The sequence below is a fragment of the Mauremys mutica genome, unplaced genomic scaffold, assembly GCF_020497125.1.
Source record: "Mauremys mutica isolate MM-2020 ecotype Southern unplaced genomic scaffold, ASM2049712v1 001317F_np12_obj, whole genome shotgun sequence".
NCBI lineage: Eukaryota > Metazoa > Chordata > Testudines > Geoemydidae > Mauremys > Mauremys mutica.
In genome coordinates this window covers 36797-42668 of record NW_025423163.1, presented here as the reverse complement: position 1 = coordinate 42668, position 5872 = coordinate 36797, and the positions used below count along the sequence as shown (strand labels likewise).

General features: G+C 55.9%; 1 non-coding gene across 1 annotated transcript; it reads left to right on the top strand.

The window, feature by feature from the left end:
* Positions 1 to 5317: 5317 nt before the first annotated feature.
* TRNAG-ACC lies at positions 5318 to 5390 on the top strand. Its single transcript has one exon. It is a non-coding gene; the product is annotated as a tRNA-Gly (tRNA).
* The last annotated feature ends 482 nt before the right edge of the window (positions 5391 to 5872 follow it).

Below are 5872 nucleotides of genomic sequence, written 5' to 3'. Positions count from 1 at the left end.
CTGCCCACCGCCCCCACCTCTCTGCCCCTCCCCTGAGACCCACCCCGCCCACCGCCCCCACCTCTCTGCCCCTCCCCTGAGACCCACCCCGCCCACCGCCCCCACCTCTCTGCCCCTCCCCTGAGACCCTCCCTGCCCACCGCCCCCACCTCTCTGCCCCTCCCCTGAGACCCACCCCGCCCACCACCCCCACCTCTCTGCCCCTCCCCTGAGACCCGCCCCGCCCACCGCCCCCACCTCTCTGCCCCTCCCCTGAGACCCGCCCCGCCCACCGCCCCCACCTCTCTGCCCCCCCCCGGAGCCCCCCCCGCCCACCGCCCCCACCTCTCTGCCCCTCCCCTGAGACCCGCCCCGCCCACCGCCCCCACCTCTCTGCCCCTCCCCTGAGACCCGCCCCGCCCACCGCCCCCACCTCTCTGCCCCTCCCCTGAGACCCCCCAGCCCCCCCCCCCCACCTCTCTGCCCCTCCCCTGAGACCCGCCCCGCCCACCGCCCCCACCTCTCTGCCCCTCCCCTGAGACCCGCCCCGCCCACTGCCCCCGCCTCTCTGCCACTCCCCTGAGACCCGCCCTGCCCACCGCCCCCGCCTCACTGCCCCTCCCCTGAGACCCGCCCTGCCCACCGCCTGCCCACCACCCCCACCTCTCTGCCCCTCCCCTGAGACCCGCCCTGCCCACCGCCCCCACCTCTCTGCCCCTCCCCTGAGACCCGCCCTGCCCACCGCCCCCACCTCTCTGCCCCTCCCCTGAGACCCGCCCCGCCCACCGACCCCACCTCTCTGCCCCTCCCCTGAGACCCGCCCCGCCCACCGCCCCACCTCTCTGCCCCTCCCCTGAGACCCGCCCTGCCCATTGCCCCCACCTCTCTGCCCCTCCCCTGAGACCCGCCCTGCCCATTGCCCTCACCTCTCTGCCCCTCCCCTGAGACCCGCCCTGCCCATTGCCCTCACCTCTCTGCCCCTCCCCTGAGACCCACCCTGCCCACCACTTGCACCTCTCTGCCTCTCCCGAGACCCACCCTGCCCAGCGCTCACACCTGTCTACCTCCTCCCCTGACCTGCCCTGTCCACCACCCCCACCTCTTTGCCCCTCCCCTGAGACCCACTTGTCCACCCCTTTCCTCGGTCGTCTGTTGTTATTCCTTGAAACATCAAGGATGGAATTAAAAGCTGAGTTTACTCCAGGGTGAGGAAAGAAAGGAGCCACCAACCCCCTGACAAATCTCAGTGCCCCAGAGAAAACCTGCCCCCTGCTATTGCAATCACTGCTGTGCTAGGGATATGGCAGGAAAGGGACTGTCTGAATGATCAAGGCAGGAAATGGACAACAATCTACAGCAACGTCATTGACCACAAACATACTCTCCTCATGCTCCAGCCAGAAGGGAAATGAGCAGGAATTCTTGCAGTTCAGCCATGGACACACTTACACAATGGCACAGCAGTGTGTGTGCTGGGGGAGCTGGTCTGAGGAAACAACTGGAATTGATCACTCAGTGAGAACAGAACTAGAGTGCAGTGAGAGACACATCTTAACTGAGTAATTGTGGCTGAGTGGTTAAGGGGGTGGACTAGAAATCCATTGGGGTCTCCCTGCGCAGGTTTGAATCCTGCCAACTATGGAGAAAATTGTGGTTCTTTAGTTTCAAGGGAGCTGGGTCTTGTCTCACTCTCAAGCTGTGTCTACACTATTGGGTAATGCGGCTTTAAAATGTTTTAATTAAACAGCTGTTGCATGTCCAGAGCACATCCACGCTAGAATCTTGGATGGCCACAGAGAGCAGTGCACTGTGGGTAGCTGTGCAACTGGCTGCAGGGTGTTTTGGGAAGGGTTTGCAGTGCCTCATGGGCCGGTACAGCATCACATGATGCAGGTTTCTCTATCCCACCGTTCCATGGGCATCCTACTAGATTGCCAGCTGCTTTTCAACTGCGGTGTGCGTGGCGGGGTAGAGACTGAGTGTGTGTGTGGGGAGAGGGAGTGTGTCGGCACACTGTCTCTATGTTCAGACAGCTGCTGCAAGCAACCAGTCCTGAGGCAGGGGGAGGGGGCAGCCCCCACATCAGCCCCCGCTTCCCTCACTGGCTCAGCTCAGCACAGCAGCCTCTGTCACACGCACACACACACACACACTGCTGCTGCTGAGCTCTGTGTCAGGGGTGCTGGAACAGGGGGTTTAGAGGGCCGTGGCCTCACCACTCTTAACTGGCTGTTAGGACAAATGATGGAGTGGGAGGAAGAGTGGAGTCTTGGGGGGGGAGAGGCATTCTGTGGGTGTGGCCTCGGGGGGAGAGGTGGTGTGAGTGTGGGTCCTTGGGGAAGGGTTTTCATGGGAGTGCCACAGTTCAGACAATAGTGACCCCCCCACTGTAAGGAAGCTCCCCGCCACCCCTGCTCTGTGTTCGTAGCGCGGGAGAGAGCAGCGTTCCAGGGCAGTGATTTGCTCCCCGGGGCTCCGCCAGGGGGGCTTGGGAGGCTGCAGGGAGCCCTGGGCCCTTTAAATCACCACCCTGGGGAAGCCGGGCCGGGCTGGCACAGCGTACCCGCTCTTGCCAGTACCCCATACCGGAATGTACCAGCTTACGTTCACCTCTGGAAGGTCCTCACGTGGATCAATAACTGGTTAAAAGCCAGGAAACAAAGGGTAGGAATAAATGGACAGTTTTCAGGATGCAAATAGGTAACTAGTGGTGCCTGTACTGGGACTAGTCAACATCTTCATAAACGATCTGCTAAACAGCGAGGTGACAAAATGTGCGGATGATCCAAAACTACAGAAGATAGTTAAGTCCAAAGCAGCCTGGGAGGATCTAAAAAGAGATTTCACAAAACTGGGTGAAAGGGCAACAAAACGGCAGATGAAATTCAATGCTGATCAATGCAAAGTGATGCACATTGGCAAACATAATCCCAGCTCTACATATAAAACGATGGGATGTAAAATAGCTGTTCCAACTCAAGTGAGAGATCTTGGAGTCACTGTGGATAGTTCTCTGCAAACATCCACTCAATGGGCAGTGGCAGGCAAAAAGCGAACAGAATGTTGGGAATCATGAAGAAAGGGATAGAGAATAAGAGAGAAAATCTTATTGCCACTGTATAAATCCATGGTACGCCCATATCTTGAATACTGCGTGCAGATATGGTCGCTCCATCTTAAAAAAGATGTATTGGAATTGGAAAAGGTTCAGAAACGGGTATGGAGTGTCTGCCATATGAGGAGAGAATAATAAGACTGGGACTTTTCAGCTTGGAGAAAAGCTGACTAAGGGGAAATATGCTAGAGGTCTATAAAATCATGACTGGTGTGGGGAAAGTAAATAAGGAGTGTTACTTATTCCTTCTCATAACACAAGAACTAGGGGTCACCAAATGAAATGAATAGGCAGCCCGTTTAAAACAAACACAAGGAAGTATTTTTTCACACAACGCACAGTCAACCTGCGGAACTCCTTGCCAGAGGAGGTTGTGAAGGCCAAGACTATAACAGGGTTCCAAAAAAGAGCTAAATCGATTCATGGAGGACATGCTCTGAGCCAGGATGGGCAGGGATGGTGTCCCTAGTCTCTGTTTGCCAGGAGCTGGGAATAGGTGACAGGGGATGGGTCACTTGGTGATTCCCTGTTCTGTTCATTCCCTCTGGGGCACCTGGCTTTGGCCGCTATGGGAAGACAGGATACTGGGCTAGATGGACCCAGTCTGACCCAGTCTGGCTGTTCGTACGTCCTTATGTCCTTATGCTCCTTTCATACAGATGCCTGGGATTCTGCCTCACAATGTGTCCCTGAGGTCTCAGCCAAAATGCCCAGACAGGCAAACACTCTGGGCTCCTGAACCCTCTGCCCCCCACCTAGTGCCCTATGGCTCATCCCTGACCCTTGATGCTGCTCCTTGCTATAGACTGTGAAAGGAGCAGAGGCAGCGCAGGAGCCTTCTGGGGACGCAGATCTGAGGCTTTGGGGAGACACATTGTCTGAGACATCAGAGCGCTGCAAACCCTGCAGCCACCCCAAATCTGGGGCCTGTTCCATCCCTGAGTCTGGGCTACTGCGATCCCTCCCCCAGAGCAGGGCGCCCACAGATTACAGCCTGGAAATAGGCGTGTGACACTAACTCCTGTTCTCCCTGACAGGGCCTCCCCTACACCAAGTGCCTCTCCCAGGCAAGACGTGTCTTCGGTGCCCCCCCCCATATGTTAAAAATTTGAATATCTTATTTTTCATTGCATTTGTAGCTCAGCTCATGATTTTGACGCACAATTTCGATGCATGATTTTCTCTGTCATATAAGATGATAAATTTGCAGGCTAGGTTCTGTAAACCTGTATTTATTCATGCCATATATAAGCAAATAAAACAAATGCATTTTCTTTAAGCATATAGAAACTTTTAAATTTTGACAGTAACTGAAATGTACTAACATCTAGCAATGGAACTGTCACTAGCACAGGGTGGGCCAGTATTAAATAGAGTTACAGCGCAGACAGCGTTAGGATGTTAACCCCAGGCCTTTAGTTGAAAGGTCGCTTCTCTCGCCTTTCCCCCATGAACTGAAGCGCAGCATTAAAGAGATCCAAAGATTAGCCAATGGTATTTTAAAGTGCTAAAATAGCAAGCGATGTCAGTCTCTCATTGGCCATCAGCGACTGAAGATGTGGTTTAATGAGCCGGAGCCTCAAGGCGAGGGTGGCTCTGTCCACTGCCTTCCATTGCGCTGCTGGGCACCAAGTCCCTGGTGGCCAATATGTGACGCTGGGAGAAGAGAGTGGGGTGGCAAGTGGCGGCAGGACTTTTGCCACCAGGGTCTAGCTGCCCAACTTGCTCCTGGTACTGCTGGCCCCCCGTCGCCTGCAGGTAACACAGGAACTAAGGCAGGAATAGGGTGAGGAAGCGAGTAAAGCCGAGCAAGGAAAGCAAAAGTGAATCTTGTCTTCATGGGCCGCTCGCAATGACGTCCTTTTTCTGTGCCACTGCTGACAACAACATCCCAGACAGAAAAGCAGGAGGCCAAAAAGAAACCGAGCAGCTGCTGAAGTAGTTCAGTTGGGAGCGTGCTAGACTGCAGCAGAAAAAGACAGCATGGGATTCTGAAACGAGTTGGCCCACCTGACCTTTCATTCTTCTCTTGCTCTTTGTCAGCAAGGGGAAGAAAAAGAAGCTCTCCCTCAAGCTGGAGTCACAAGGGCGACGTAAGGACGACTTCCTGAGCCCTGGCTCCAGTCCTCTGCTCTGCCAGCTGACCCATCGAAGGGCTGCCACCACTTTCTCCAGGTTTGTCCATCGGTCTGTGCCAGGGTGAGCAAGAGCCAAGCAGCTGGAGGTTCTGTAGTATAGTGGTTATCACATTTGCCTACCACGCAAAAGGTCCCTGGTTCAAAACCAGGCAGAAATATGCTGGCTTCCTTTTGCCAGATTCCCCTTGCTGTTCAGGAAGGCCTCCTCCTTCTCCTATTGGCCTGTCCCTGGGATAACTCCAACCCCTGCATGACAGAGGGTGCTGACAGCAGTGGAGAAAGCACCTTGGCGTCAGGCTGGAGAACCTAGAGGAGTGCGGCGTGTTACCTTTTGGAGGCTTGTGGCTTGGCCTCCTCTGCTGTTGGAGGTTGGCCGGTGGAGGCCGGCTCTTCCTGCTGGCCTCCTCTGCGTGACTTGCCAAAGGAGGAAGTGAGGCAGGAATGGGCAAAAGAGGAAAGTCGAGCTGAGGAAGGCAGGGCAGAAGCTAAGCGCCTCAGTGCGGCTAAGTGGGGTTAGCAGAGCGTTACCATTCGTTCTGCAAAGCCGGGGGAGGTGCAGTTGGCTGCTGGGAGGCAGAATCCTGTGCCTGCATCTTGGCTTCCCAGGGATGGCTCCTTGCAGCCCAGGAGAAGCGGGGTT